This window comes from Ursus americanus, chromosome 11 (genome assembly GCF_024610735.1).
Source record: "Ursus americanus isolate L20-20 chromosome 11, mUrsAme1.1.p, whole genome shotgun sequence".
NCBI classification, from domain to species: domain Eukaryota; kingdom Metazoa; phylum Chordata; class Mammalia; order Carnivora; family Ursidae; genus Ursus; species Ursus americanus.
The window spans coordinates 9,887,960-9,903,919 of NC_142137.1; the positions used below are offsets into that span (position 1 = coordinate 9,887,960).

Here is a 15,960-nt window from a genome sequence, read left to right on the forward strand (position 1 = left end):
GCATGAATGGGGGAGGGGCAGAGGGAGAGAATCTTCAAACAGACTCCCTGCTGAGCTCAGAGCCTGATGCAGGGCTCCATCTCATAACCCATGGGATCATGACGAGAGCTGAAATCAAGAGTCAGATACCTAACTTACTGAGCCATCCAGGCAACCCCATTCATTACATCTTAAGAAGAAAGGGATATCAATATGGACAATAAAGCCCATGCACCTGACACCTATAAAATCCTGAAGGTACCCAATAGGGAATTAAAGACCATTTCAGCAAATCCCCAAATATTTTCAGGACATATACAGATCCAACTCCTCCTTTTAAAGTTCCCCAGTCCTCCAATCCTTGCCAACTCTTTTCTCCCAACTCCTACCACACTTACCTCTATTATTCTTTCTGGCCCTTGATCACATATTACCGTGCACTGTACTTCAAATGCTTCATGTTTGTATGTGTCATTTCCAAAATAAAACAACTTCCCTATAGACAGGGACCATATTTCATGCTGATATTGTATCCCACATACCATATCCTCTGCCTAACAGAGTTCTCCACAAAGAGCAAGTTCTCGATAAGTACTGATCTAAGAAGTAATTTTAGGATAAATGTTAAAAACTTGAGTCAACATATATAACTTGTATGCTAGGAAACTGTATGGAATAAAAACATAAGTTGGTTCAAGAGGCATTTAACTGAAGTTCCACATGAAGGAAACACTGTTTAAAAAAAAAAAAAGACACTGAAATGGGAAGGTGGAAATAGTTATGAGAAGCTTTAAATGTTCTGCCAAGGAGTTTAAACTGCTGTGGGCTGCAAGAAACCATAGGTGATTTTTAAAGAGGGGAAGTCAATGAGTCCATTCATTCATTCATTCATTCAACAAATACATATCATTGAACACCCCAAGTACCAGACACTTTCCCAGGTACTGGGAATACCACAGTGACCACAGGAAACAATAACCCCCGAGCTTATGTCATAGTGAGGGAGAGAGACAATAAACAAGCAAGCAACATATATAGGATGTCAGAAGGTGATAAAATCTTTGGAGAAAAGGAAGGAAAGGAAAGGGGTGGGGCACCTGAGAAGGAAGGCCGTCCCTGCACTGCACAGGGTGTCAGGGAAGGCCTCCCTTTAGGCACAGAGTCTGAGGATGCAGGGGAAGAGCTACTCCTTACCGTGAGTCCCACGGATTCTCCTGCCTTTTCCCACAGACCTAGCAGGCTATACAAGCATATTAACAGCCAGAAGGCAATGCAAAGATTCCAGTCCTGTTTCACACTCTGGGTTCTGGAACTCTTCCTCCCCTTAATTCTCTCAGCTACCCCACCCCATCCAGACACATTTCTGACACCATCAGGATTCTCAAACTTAGGGTTGGGTGGCAGAGCCATCTCAACCTCTCATCTTCCTTTGCCCATTTCCCTGAGCCTGGCCTATCGCCAGCCTGGCTTCTGAAGCTGGGGCCTCCCTTGGGCCTTTTCCTGGTTCCTCAAAATCTAGCCTCCTTCCCAGGATGCATTCTCAGTAGCAGGTAGGAAGCCAGTTCTGGCTCCCCTGCTGATTTCCTTCCCACCTGAACATCCCCTTCCAGAAACAGGCTGCTGGTAAGGAAGGCAACAGCAGCATCTGAGACCACTGTAGGGGTCTCTGCAAACAAGAGACCAGGGTCAGAGAGGAGTATCGTGTAGGTGCATGTGTGCACACGTGGGTATACATGTAAATATGTAATTATGCATGCATGTGTGTGTGCATGCCCGGGTATGTACAAGAATGGTGTGAGAAAGGGGTGGGGCCTCAGGCAGGAGCAAATGGAATCTAAGAGAACAAGTGAGGAGGTGAGTGCTCACAGAGAAAGAAATGCAAATATTTGCCAAGAGAGGGAAAGTAAAAGAGGCCCAAAAGGAAACTCCACAGGGTATCAAGACACAAGGGTAAAAGCATAACAGGTAGGTATTAGTATTAAGATCCCCAAATGCTGAGATGGCAGGAGACAAAAAAACAAAAACAAAAACAAAACTGTATAAAATGAAGTATGAAAGAGGCAAGACTGACACAAAATTTGAGTTAATAAAATTCTACTTGTGTGCTTCCTCTTAAGCGTTTACTTCCCAGATCAAGGCTAACACAGCAAAAATACCTGGAAACAAATGACGGGACATTTCTAAAGATGAGGTTTAGAAAGAAAAAACTAGAAATTCTAGAAACTCTGTTGCCTGCACTACAAAATGCAAAAAAAAAAAAAAAAAAAAAAAGAAAGAAAGAAAGAAAGAAAAGAAAAGAAAAGAAAAGAAAAGAAAAGAAAAGAAAAAGAAAAAAAGAAAGGCTCTTGGGTCAGACCGCTGAGGTACAGAGCTAAGATAATGATCCTGAGTGGTCTGGCCAAACTACAGGCAAAACAAACGAAAACTAAACAGGAAAACAACGCTCGCTCACATACACAGACGCAAGCAACAAGCTGCATGGTGTGAACACGCCCGGGACCTCCCCGTGATGTTCGGGGTCTCCCAGGCAGCCCCCTGACCATGGAAATGAGGCCAGGCCCTTCCTCCTGTGATAAGTGCCCCTTCTCCACTCTGCTGTTTCCTCTGACTCGCATTTTCTGTTACCCTTCCTCTTGGAATCCTTTGACAATGACTCACACGGCAACAGGGCTAGTCAGCAATACCACAGCCCTCCATAGTAGACGCTGTGTAGGAGGCCAGCAGCTCCGTGGACTGTAGTCGGTACCGGTTTTTTCCTTTCTCTGTTCAGGGAGGATTTGCTTTTCAGCCACATTTCCCTCAAAACACAGCCCTGACAGGAGATGCTTACTACACAGATTTCTAAACGATGAAATGATCTGACTCTGGCTACTTGGTCATAATGAAACTAAAAACACTAAGATGAAAAAACAATAGTGTGATCATCACACCTACAAAAAACAACTTTATACTTGGGTGAAATCATGAGATCAGGAAAAAAAAAGCTCAAACTAATATTTTCCAACCTTTCACTAACAGCTAGGGCTAAAACCACATGTTGTGAAGGTCTTGCACTGTGTTATTATTAGAAGTCACAATTCTATTGATACTGATGAGTCATTTGTATCAGCGGAAACCAAGAACTTCCATCAACATCATGTTACACACAGTCACTGTGGCTTGGCTTTTTCTTTATTACTGGTCAAAGCTGCTTCAGAATGCTTACTGAAGCTAAAAAAAATAATAATAATAAAGAAAGAAAAGAAAAAGAAAAAAAGGAGGAGAACTCCTCAAGGATGTGCAAAAAGCTTCCCTTCCCTGACTGATCTCAAGTTATTCATCCTTCTCAAGATAGGTTAGGATGATTTGATCAACTTGTATCTATAAAAGGAAGTTTATTTAGAAACCTCAAGAAAGTAACATTTCACACTTTCCGATGAAAATAAGCAGAACTGAACTCCAAAAACAAACAGTGAAACCATCTTTGAAAACACATGCCAGATTTAAAATGACCTGAGGTCAGGCTGTTGTTGTTGTTTCTGTTATTTTTTTATAACCTTAATAACATGCAATGGATATAAACAAACTCTGTCATCACTTAAGGGCTTGAACCACACAAAACCATGTCAGGCTAGCCACTGAGCACCCACTCCCCTACTTCCCCACTCAAAGCACATGCTCCTCCGGGAGGGAGAAGTAGGTCAGGTTTCAGTTACACCAAGAAAACCTACGTTAAAGGTTTCTGAGAGTTCCTTCTAGTGCTAAGGAAGAAATAACAACATATAACTTTCCCCTTAATATCATCCCCTTACCCTTCTCCCCTTAAAGATCTCTGGAAAATTAAAATGAAGTAAAAAATCCATTTTCCTGAGGGATTCCCAGAAATGCCATGATTCTTACGCAGTCTCTGCAAAGGTAGAAATGTGCCCAATATTCTACCCTGTAACCAGAAGGCTCTGATTGGCTGCTGGAAGAAGGGAACCCAGCTCAGCAGTGACTGCAGATCTGAAAATATCCTGCTAGCCGCTCAACGGCCCCGGGTGCTCTCCAAGGGCAGCACTGGGACTGTGGGCAGTTTGTGCGGCCAGCTGAGTGCCGTAACAGCTGCATGAGTCAGCAAGCGCTTCTGGTAGGAAACTGCTGACATGCTAAATTACTCTTGCATACAGGAGGTGCACACACCTACCCAGCAAAAATCAAAACAAGGTACATGCAAATTAGCAAACAGGAACCTCTCGACCCTTGCCGTTCTATTTTCCAAGGTTAGACCAAAAATATAAATAATCTATATGCCACTGCTCAAAAAGCAGCAGCAACTCATAATAATTAATCGTGGTAATAAACAAACAGCTCATTCTCGGTGTTGTGATATGCAGGACAGCTGCATTCAAATCTTACAAGCCAGTTAATTTTAACTGGTTTTAATTTTAACTGGATTTAACTGCTTTTCCTCCCTTCTGAAAAATCAAAATAGTTGCCCTATCGACCACAAAAACTGGTAACAGACCAGCACAGTTCCTGTTTTTCAGAGGGGACTTACTTTCAAACCCACAATATCAAGATGCTTAACATAAGTGGAAATTTAAAATTCACTGTTTGATGTGGGAGGCTTCAACCTGTACACTAATTCAGATCCCACAAACGTTATAGAGTAATTACACCTCACATTTGACCTACACCTCTTTCATCTCTGGTCTCTCATTTAATACAGGACCCAAAATCTACAAGAAAACTGGTTGTCTGGAACTCAGAATGCACTTTCCCATATAGACAATACCATGCTAGTGAGACAGTGTTCTAGGACAGTCCATGAAACTGTCTCCAAGGTAAAGTATGAGTGAGAGGTTAAATTTGCAATTTAAAAAGAGAAAATACTATAATTCCAAAACCAATTAAAAACGAAAAAAGCCTCTTGATTGACTGTGTTTGAGGAAGCATCTAATTAGAGGAAGATAAGGGGACTGCCTTCTAAATAAGACTCTGGGACTTGGTCTTTAGTTTCACTCTGGTTCTTTTAACATGGTTTGAATGATTAATTTCAGTTTAAAATGCAAGGCGTTCTCTTACTTTGGCATAATGTACCATTAGAAAAATCTTTGTATTTTTCAGTTGTGAGCTCTGATTTTTTGAAGCAAAAAAAAAAAAAAAAAATTACCAAGAGCTGGAAGAGAAAAATAGAAGGAAGAACGGCTATAAAAAGGAGATACTAGCGATTGAGGAACAGAAGGAAATGGAGTCAGGGAGAAAAGAAGGCATGGAGGTATAACTAAATGACAAAGATAGAGGAAAGGCAGGAATTAGAGAAAGGTTTCCCACTAGACGGTGAACTTCCAGAGAGGGGTCCTCTTCCACCCAGCTGCTCAGTGATCTGACTACACAGCGAAGGAAGAATGAGTCCGGCAGGACAGTTCCACAGATTGGCACTAGATGGCGCCATCAACTCAACATAGCATGGTTGCTGGAGGCGGTTGCCTTGGGGGAGGGGTGCTACACAAGGCAGTTCGACTCCACAGCTAGGTATTTAACAGGCAACGTGTCTATCTAAAATAAGCATGGTTTCATTAGTCAGTCAACTTCTCCAAACATCCAGATGTCATCACCATGCTAAGAGCATTGGGCATGCCAATTTTTAAATGTATCAAGTTTTAGTAATAAAATAGGGTAGGGAGGCAGTTGAGTGGGTCCAACGCTTTTTTTCTCCTGAAATTAAACACTTAAGGATAATAGAGTATTTTGGGTTCACTGCTATTGAAATGACAAAAATTCCTAATTATAAACCAAGTGGTTTTTCCCTGAAGCTCTGTTTAAATGTCAAATAACACCCCATCTTGTTACATAGGTTCGTGTGATCAGAACTGGTGTTTGGCAGGAGGAAGGTGGTGGTTCACTGACAAACGTATTATAACATTAAAAATCACTGGCCCTCTATATTTTTAATATTACAGTGGTTTTTATCCTCTGCTTATCTATATCCTCTGTCCAGGGTTGTTTTTGTAAACAACCCTGTCTTCACTCAGAGATGTCCTCCCATAACCAGTTTATGAGTGTGTGAAATCCTAACATTTCCACCTACAAAATTTCACTTCTTTGGCTTTGTCTCCTATTAATATGCTGACGCTTCAGAAAGAAGTAATGGTACTAGGAATGCTGTTATTTATACCGCAGTAGAATTGGTTTCATAAAATCCCTTTCTGAGATTGGTTTTGAAAGGCCACAAGGGGACTAGTGAAGGGCACTGATGGCTGAAACGCAGCACAGCACAGAGTGCGGAAAGATGGAAAGGAAGACAGTAGAACTGATAGCAAACTTGCCCAGCTTTACAACTACAGAAAGGATCATCATCCCTGACACTCATCTTCCTAGCAGATATATGAAAAGTAAGGGTTAACTCTAAGTATGTCTGCATTTTTCTCTTGCTGAATGGGTAATAATATCTTTATAGTTAATTTCTTTTTTTTTTTCACAGTTTGACTCTTCAGGGCTCATTCATTTGCATAATATGGAATCTTGAACCCATATAGATATTCTACAAATCAATGCAAGTAATTCTCACGCGAAATCAGCAGCTTTAATTTAAGCTCATCATTGTTTGCATAGAAATCTTTGTGCACTCATCTGCTTGACTTTTTTAATCACTTAAAGCCTCCAACAGTGACACACTAAGCATCTCCTCATTTAGCCATCTCCAAAATTTGAACTAAACACTGAAAAATAAGCACAATACATTCATACGCTAGATCATTTTCCAAATTGAGCTTCAAATGTATGCTTGATGTTCTAGCAGCTCCCAAGAATAATGCCTCTTGACTAAGGAAGACAACTTGGACGTCCGTCCCAGGGCAGAACTGAGTCAGCATTCTTAACAGTGACCCCGCAAACCTGAGGTAATCAGGGTCACTGCCAAACTAACTGCCTCGCTGAGTCCTTTAAAACCATTCAAATCCCCAGTTGAGAGTTGCAACATACTAATCTGGCAAGATAATCTCTTCCTGAAATTGACTAGAATGAGAGCAAAGGTTACCTGCTTTTATCTGTTACTAGTAGCTAATATTTCTAATTAGGAGCTCTAATAGAATTGGTTCTGGATGAAATTCTTCCATCCTCAGTAGACTAATCTACCTAGTATAGGAATGGTTTCTTTCACCTTTCCCACCTCATCAAAAAAAAAAAAAAAAAAAGCTAAAAACAAAGTCTTCCCCTAACAAAAGGTAGGAGCTTGAACTACAAGAAAATCCTGGGGACAGAGCCATGGGATTCATGTTCTCTATCCAGTTCTTCTTTGGTCTTTATGTCACCACTTATGTTCTTTGATCCCCAAATGGACAATTAGACCTGAGGAATGAAATTATTAGAAAGTGAATCATATGAAAGACAAAAGATATCTTCATTTAAGTTCACTGGCACATTATTTTTCAATTTTATCTTTCAGATAGACATCAACAAAATAATCCAATATTGCAGAGTGAGTTGGTCTATATTTCCACTTCTGAGAACTGCTAGAGAGCAAAAAGGAAAAGCAGGGGGAGAGGCTGGAGGGTGCGGGGGGCAGAAGATCATGGTGGTTAAGAGAACAAGCTCTAGCATCAGATGCCTAGTTTCCAATGCCAGCTCTACCCCTCATTAGCTGGGTGACATCTGTGCCTCAGCTTCTAATGATCACACCTAGCTCTGGGTTGTTACAAGGATTAAATGAGTTAATATGAATAATACACATAGGAGGCTCCCAACACAGGTTAGCTATCATCAAAGAAAAAGAGTTTTAGCATACATACAGTAGTTTGTTTTAAATAGATACTGCCAGCGTACCTGGGTGGTTTAGTCCCTTGAGCCACCAACTCTGGGTTTTGGCTCAGGTCGTGATCTCAGGATCCTTGGATCAAGCCCCAAGTTGGGCTCTGTGCTCAGGGGCGAACCTGCTTGTGGATTCTCTCTCTCCCTCGGCCTCTGCCCCTCCCCCTGCTCATTCTCTCACTCTAAAATAAATAAATAAATCTTTTTAAAAATGCCTTAAATTAAATCAAAATTAAATTAAATCAAAACTCCTAAATTGTGCTAAGAATAGTCTAAATAATCCTTCTTGGTCTTCAGAGGGGTTTCATACAGAAGCTAGGCTCACATTTTCACTAAAGATCCTTGCCTAGGTCACACACATACCTGCCTACTGGGAGGGATGTCTGCGTAACTTCCAATCATTTAAATGTCAAAATTATCCTGAATATGTTCAAAATAAAAATGCTACCTTGAATTTTTTTCCAAGTATGAAAATGAACAGTATTTTTGGCAATTAACAATTCTGTTTTTATCAGGTTCTAAAGACACAGGTAAATAAATCAATTCTGGACTCTGTATACAGGAACCATTATTTGCCAAAATGGCCCCAAGGGTTATATCATGGTTTATGCAATACTCCAAAGGGCCAAAGATAGTAGTGAATTAATAGGATTAGGATGCTATGAGGAAACAGCAAGCTCCAAATTTCAGATGGGCCGTGATGGCAGCTCACTCTACAATTTCTCAGGGAGGGCTACCCCAACTTCCCAACCTGGTGAAATCCCCCCATTGTGCCCTCTGTGGCATGGAATAGCTTTCCTTCACAGAACATGGAGTGGGTGATCTGTCACTACCTAATTAATGTCATCTCTCCTACCTTTTTTTAAAAAAAGATTTATTTATTTATTTATTTTAGAGAGAGCACACAAGCAGGGGGAGGGGCAGAAGGAGAGGGAGATAATCTCAAGCAGGCTCTGACTCCCCTCTGAGCATGGAGTCCTATGCGGAGCGACCTCACCACCCTGAGATCATGACCTGAGCTGAAATCAAGAGTTGGACGGAAGCTTAACGGAGTGAGCCACCCAGGCGCCCTGTCATCTCTCCTACCTGATGTTGTTCTTCACTAGGGCAGGGACCAGGACTGGGTTTGCTCCCATGAGCACTGTGATTACCTAACACCATGCCTGCCACATAAGAGATGCTCAGTATACGTTTATTGATGGAATGAATGAGGCATCTAAAGAATGGCACTTCTGAACTCTTGGCCCATGTAGTTGTATCCATGTGGTTTTGTTGCTTAGGAAAATAGGGAATGGGAAGAAAATAAAAACTGCCAATAACATGTGCATACTTACTGAGTATGCACCTTCCCCTTGTTTTCATACTTACAGAATGGGAATAACCACTCTGGGCTCTCCCAACTTTAAACTCCAACGTGAAAGGCTAAGCCTTGTGAGCGAGACTCGTGGAGAGTCTCGAGGGAACTCCTGAAGCATCTACGGAAAGTGACCGGGGAGAGAGAAGAGAAGGACAGTGCAAGACTAGAATTGATGGAGGACCTGGAAACTCAAAAAGATTTCTTCTGAAATGAACCTGGAGTTTGTCACCTGCTGGCTGCAGGCTCAGGAACAAACGAAAACAGTTTTGAGGCGCATGGGAGCACTGGACAGTGGAGACTTAAATGCTTGGGGAAGGAGAAGATGAAAGCTGTCACAAAGACAGGAGGGAGCTCACAACCAAGCACCAGCTCTCAGGGGTATCGGCACTGTGTCCTACAGCCTTCAGGAGACGCACAAAAAGGTCAGAGAGGAAAATGACACATCTCAGAACCAGAGGACAATTTATTATCAGGCTAAGGAACAAAAGAGAAGTTAACCAGGGGAATATGCTGGAGAAATGATGATGATGAAGTCACTGGGGAAGACTGAGAGACATTTAGGCTGTAATTCCAATGACTGGAATGAACGAGTACGTGAAATGCTTTCAGATCGGGGAGATTTATTACTTTGGGAAAAAAAAATGGCTCAAGGAAAAACAAAGGCAAAATTCCTGCCTGATTTGTGAAGTAGTGTCACTAGTACAACAAGGTTCAATTTCCATCTTCTTTAGAAAAGAAATGGTCCTTGAAAAGGACAGAGAAGCGATTCTGAGGATACTTTCAGTGTTAGGGAAGCTGAGCAGCATGCTGATGGTAAGAATAGGTTTCAGTTTTAGGTAAACTGACATCTGAAATTAACAAGAAAGAAAACAGTAAAGAGGGAAAAAAGTAAAAGGAAAAATGCTGACTTGGCAAAGAAAACTACTTTTCTATAAAACGTCCTAAACCAAAAAAAAACAAAAACACATACCTCTCTCTCTCTCTCTCTCCCTCTCTCTCTCTCTCTCTATATATATATATATATAAAATGGGCACTCTATCTGAATTTACAAAATGTTTAGTTCACAGCTGGTTTCGGTTTGGACTCAAACAATTTGTAAATATTTACATAAAATTTAAAGATGAGCCAGGACTAGGTCATACGCTGTCACTGACAAAACAGGAGCAATTTTCTGTGGTTCCCAAGCACTTGTTGCTGCTTTGCCTAATATGGCTCCAGAGGAGCCAGAATTTTATCTTCTTTTCCCCCAAAATGCGCATTTTTACAACCAGCCCTGTCTTGGGCTCCTTAGTGCCTCTGGTGGGGTCCTATGTCACTGGAGCTTCTTTAACATCCAGTTAGGAAAAGGGGAGGAAGGGGAGGCAGAAGCAGTGTTTGCTGCTGACAATGATGTTGCATCTAACATTGTTCTCTGTTCCTTGTACTGGAGAGTGGGAACCATGTCCTCTGTTTACTGTGGTCCCCACCTCACACCTAGCCACTGACGCAGGGCTGGACTGTGTATACAGGATGGAGATTAACCTTTAGACAGTCCAGAAAACACATACTGTGTTCAGATGAAATTCTTTGCAACATAAAGTGAGAAAATTCCTCTTCTGTAAAATGGGTACGATGCCTACTTCACAGGGTTGCTTTGAGGGGTCAATGAGATATGCACAGGTAAAGTAATTCACACTGTTTCTGGCACATAAGGAGGATTCAGTAAATCACAGCTATTATTTTACCGGGTGTTTTCAAATGTCAAATTCTCATGTAGGTCCTCAGGCATTAAACAGCCAGGTTACCCCATCTGGTCAATAACAACTACATAAAGAATAGGTTATTCAGAAGCCATGGATTATTTACCTGCAGAGGATTACACGGTGCCCATGGTATTAAGTCTTGGGCCTTTCATGTTGCATTCTCTCTCAAAAAGAAAGTTATCAGTCCCGGAGTGGGATTCAGTGTGAATTTCAAGTTTTGTTTTTCTTGCGTCTTGCAACTTTTTCGACAACTATAACCATTTATTTGGTGGAGACTCATAAATCGTTCACTATGTGCCAGGCCCTTAGAAAATAGCCAGATACAGAAATACTAAACAATAAGATGTTTTAACCAGTTCAGGGGCAGAAGGCAGGCTGCCTGCAGGCCAGCTCTAGTGACTGCATATGTTCTCATCCAACATTTTAAAAATTTTGAGCTAATACTTAAAAATTAGGTATTCCACGTAGAAGTCCAGATATCCAGCTTCTCTTGGATAAGTCAGATGACATGGTAACACAAAGCCAGTATTCCCACCCATTCCTACCTAGCAACAGTCGATGACAAGACGCGGAGACAAAGTAGTGGTTGCTTGCCCCTCCGTGCTACGCCCCCCTTCTCACCAGGAAGGTGAAAAATGAAAATGAAGGGCTCTGAATTCAAGAATTATTAAGGATTTCAAGATGATTAACAACAGAAGATTCAACCAAGTGTGAGATCCTTCTGAGCAGGGGAGGAGCATGCAACGGAGAAAGCACATGCCCACAAGGCTGGTCGTACACCACACCCCCTCCGCAAAACAGGAAGGGTATTTATTTCTCTAAGTATTCTGTCATTCAGTCGGCAATGAAGCCAGCATTTACAACAAGCCAAATACCATACCCCCCTGAAATCTGAGGTACAAAAGGTAGGGGGGTGAAAGCGCTGCACAGCGGAGCTAGAGAGCCTCTAGGATCCCTCTCCTCCCTTGTTAAGGCTGGATCCGCACCAGAGACACTAAGCGTGAGTTAATCCAAGTAAAATTAAACTGCTCCCAACAATATAGATTGGCCTGAGCCCTTTTGTTGGCATCGCAAGAGCCCCCGATCAAACATTCCGAGGAACAGCTCACAAGCGCTAATGAATAAGTCCCGACGGCTGTGCAGACAGTGGGCCCAGAAGTGAAGGGCTGGCCTAGGAGAGATTTGAACATGAACCTGACCATCTGGCTCTCTGCGACTCACTTTGATCACAAAATGAATTGCAACAAATTGAAGAGCACATGGCTAGAGTTAATTGTCTCATCTGTAATCTGAACCTACTTTTAAGCAGTTATTATTACCGTCTATCAGGTGGAAACGTTTCCTACCATGACTGCAAAGTGCATTTCCTGATGAACTGTAATGGATCATTAAATTCCATATCTGAATAACAATACTTTGCACTTATGCAGTGCCTTTCATCCAGGGATTTCAAGGCAGTTTGCAAATAATTAAGCCCCTCATATGGCAGGCAGAGGTGAGCCACTGGAAGGGACCTGCCTGAAGACACTGAGTCAAAGGCATGATTCAATAGAAAGAGAATAAATGGTTTCCTCCCAGGCATTAGTGATGAAAAGTGAATTGGGGGGGAGGGGGGAGGAGAGGGTCGTTCCAACTCCCTCCCTCCCTTTCTGCCTTACCCCTTCTTCTCTATGCACATCCTCACATGCAACCTATAAAGAACAGAAAAGTAACTAACAAGGGTATTCATAATTTAGCTAAGAGTTCAGACATACACATGTATGAAGAGAATGTTTTTTCATGTAATCCTGGCATAGACGATACAAACTGACATTTCGATCCACCTGCAGAATCGACAGATACCAGAGGAATTAACACACTTAAGATTACCAGATGTCAAACCTAAAGGCTTCCAAAATCCAAAATGAAAATATTGCTCTGTATGAATAAAGTGCGTTCTAACAAAAGTACTTTATTCCATGGTTGTGTATTCCATTTTGGGGACCCCCCTCCCTTTTGAATGACATCCCAAGTTTCAGGAACAGCAAATAGGGCAGAATTGGGCAATCAATGTATTTTCTAAACCAGAACACTGGAAGGGAAAAACAATTCAGCCACCACAAGTTTTGTGGTGAAATTATAAACTCCTGAAAAACTGAATTTATAATGGAAATGCTGACAGACCTTTCACTGGAGCAGTTTGAGCGCAACACTGTAATTTAGCAATCTCTCTTACAGACTAAAGACTAATTCTAACAAGATGTCATTTTGACTCACGTTTATTACTACCTGCAAGAATGAAAAATGCCATTTACTCCGGAGCTGCCAGAGAACCAGGGTGGGGCAATCTCACATTTTAAGCAAGACGCCCGCTGCCTTACCAAAATAGCCCTCTCCACCGAAAGAGTGGCAGCCTTTCACGCTCAGCTTCTTTTATGTCAGCCAGAGCTTCGCGGCTCGACATGCCTTTCCTACATGTTACATTTTAATGATCTGAGAAAACCGTTATCAGACTTAACATCTCTAATTTTACTCTAAACAGACAAAAGCAAAATATCTCATTAGGCATCATCTCCGCCAAGGTTCCCACTAGGCAGAAAAGGATTTTTATCTAAAGTAATTACCCTTTTTAGTTAAATACGCTCAACAGATGAAATTTACACACAGAGTGCGACTGCAGCACTAGGCAGCGAAGGTGAAAACCGAGGAACGCCGCGTGTCGCTACCCGCGGGCCCGCCGGGAGTCTGCGGCTCAGTAGGGGGTGGGGCGCCCTCGTCCCTCCCCTTTCTCGGGGGCCACAGGTCGCAGCGACCGCGGCGACCAGGCGCGAGAGCTGCTAGGCGCGCCTTCTCCGGCCACAGACAAAACCATCAGGACAGCGCCGACACCGGAACTTGCCCCAAGTTGTCAAACTCGCCTACACGCGAGAAGGTGCTGGGGATACCCGGCACGTCCACAACCCCCGAAGCCGAGGGTACGCGCCCCTTTCACATGCATACACTCGGCCCTGCCCGCTTCCTCCCACGGTTCGAGTTCCTGCAAATCCTCGGCCAGACCGAGGTGGACGAGATGCTCACTCGAGTCCCCTCTCGCGGGCAGCTGGGGTAGTCCATGAGCGCCGCCCGCCGCCCTCTCCAACGGCACTGGGCGACTGAGCACCCACCCGTGAGAGAAGGAGTACGGAGCGATCACAGGGAGCCTTGGCGTGGGGAGGTGGAGAGGCGTCTCCTGGATAAACTCCTCTCCTAGGTGGAGCTTGGAGACTGAAGTGTGGGGAGGATGAAGAGGGTGTGTGTGTGTGTGTGTGTGTGTGTGTGTGTGTGTTGCACTTTGATTTCGTGTAGAATCCTGGGGGGAGGAAGGTGCAATGTTTCCCAGTCTGAAGGCACGGAGCCCCGCGGCTGGAGCTCCCAGGGACGCATTCCGATAACACGGTCATTTGCTAGTAGGGATTTCACCCAGCGCGCTTCCCGCGGTCTGCGCTGTGAGGCCCCCAGCTTGCTTCTTCCCGGGACCCTAAACTTGGGCTTGGAAGCCGCGCCAGTCGCGGAGGTCCTAGCTACCCAGCGGCGACTGACAGCTGAGCGCGAAGGCGCGGCGGCCGCAGTCCCTGCAGAGCAGCCCCAGGCGCGGACGCCGCGGGCAAGGAGAAGGCCGCCGGGCCTGGCGCTGGGATCGCGGGCCGGGGGCCGGGAACAGGGCCGTGGGTCTGACAGCTGCTCTGGCTCGCGCGGACGCGCGCCTCCCTCCAGCCCGCCCTCCCCACGCCTGATTTATTACCCTCTGCTCCTCCTCCCCCTGCTGTTCCAAAACACCCGTCGACGCGAGCAAAATACAATGCCGCCTCGCCTGCCGTAAACAGCCTGACGAGAGAGCGCACATTCGCCGCCGCGCGTCCGCCGGCTCGGCTCCCACCCCCTTCCCGTTCCTAGAAAATGCCATAAAAGCGGGCCGGGCGCTCGACCAGCGGCTGCGCGCCGGGCGGCCGCGGCTCCCTTCCCGCGCCGCTTCCCCACGCCTCCCCGCCTGCCCCGCGCACCCGCGCCCCCCGCAAACTTGCCCTGCCGCCCCGCCCGGCGCTGGGGCCCGGGACCCGGGGCCGGGGACTCACCTCGCCAGAGAACTTTGCGTCCTTTTCCGCCTTCTCTTCCCAGTGTCTTCCCAGCCTGCAGCCCCCTCCAGGGAGCCGGCACGGTGGGCAGTTCGGGGGTCACCAAAAGCTCACCGAGAGGGCGCACATCACATGGTAGCTCGTTCCCAGCCCCCCGAGCGTGCCGGGTAGGGGGAGGGGAAGGGTCGAGGGGAGGCCGGAGAGAAAGCGAGAGCCCGGCGGCAGCGGGAGTAGGCAGGCGGGGTGGCGAGGGCGGCGGCGGGCGCTCACGTTAGCGCTGCTGCGACCGCAGCGCGGGTGTGCACGGTCGCTGCTGCTGCTGAGGCGGCGGCGGCTCGGCGCTGTTTGCTCCGCGCCGCGCGGCTCGCGCTCTCCCCGGAACGCCCACACTCTCAATCGCTACATTGTTGACATTCGGCGCTGACGTCACCCGCTCCCCATTCACAATAACTTTACGGGAGCCGGGCAGCGCACCTCCCCGGCCGCTGGGGCGCCGTACGCCTGGCGACTAGCGTAAGCCGCTCCGCGAATGGCGCTCCGGGGGCTGGGGTGGGGGGCGAAGGGTGGGGGCGGGCGCGCGCGCTCGGCCGGCTCGCGGGAGGGGGCGCGCCTCAGCCGCCACTGCACTCCCCGCTTTGTGCAGCCGCGCGGCGGGGAGAGCCCCCTGCTCCTGACCGCCTGGCTGGGTCCGGCCTTGTTCGGGACTCTCAAGGGCCTTGAAAGGCAAGGGTTGGGGGCTTGTGGAGTGGGGGGAGTGGTGAGGGCTGGTGTGGCACGTGGGGAGGGGTGCAGAGCCCAGGGCCCTACCCCCAGGAAGAGAAGCCAGACGTCGTGACCTGGGATTCCTGGGTTGTCTGGCGTTTCCCAGGAGGGGCGGGAAAAGGTGCCCCGCGGGCCCCCACGAAGCTAACCGGGCACCCTCATGAGTGGGGGTGGGGCGAGGAAGGGTAGCTTCCGACCCACCAGCCGTGTGGACGTTTGAATCCTTCACCCGAGGGCCTCGGCCGGTCCCCCTGAGCG

General features: G+C 45.9%; 1 protein-coding gene across 3 annotated transcripts in view; it reads right to left on the reverse strand.

The window, feature by feature from the left end:
- The window catches only part of BACH2 (BACH transcriptional regulator 2), a 358,628-nt gene extending 343,199 nt beyond the window's left edge, over positions 1-15,429 (reverse strand). For all 3 annotated transcript variants that reach the window (XM_045807056.2, XM_045807057.2, XM_087865325.1), the window contains exon 1: positions 14,941-15,429. The gene's annotated coding sequence lies outside the window, so the exon portion shown is untranslated. The remainder of the gene's footprint in view (positions 1-14,940) is intronic.
- Between the last annotated feature and the right edge of the window lie 531 nt (positions 15,430-15,960).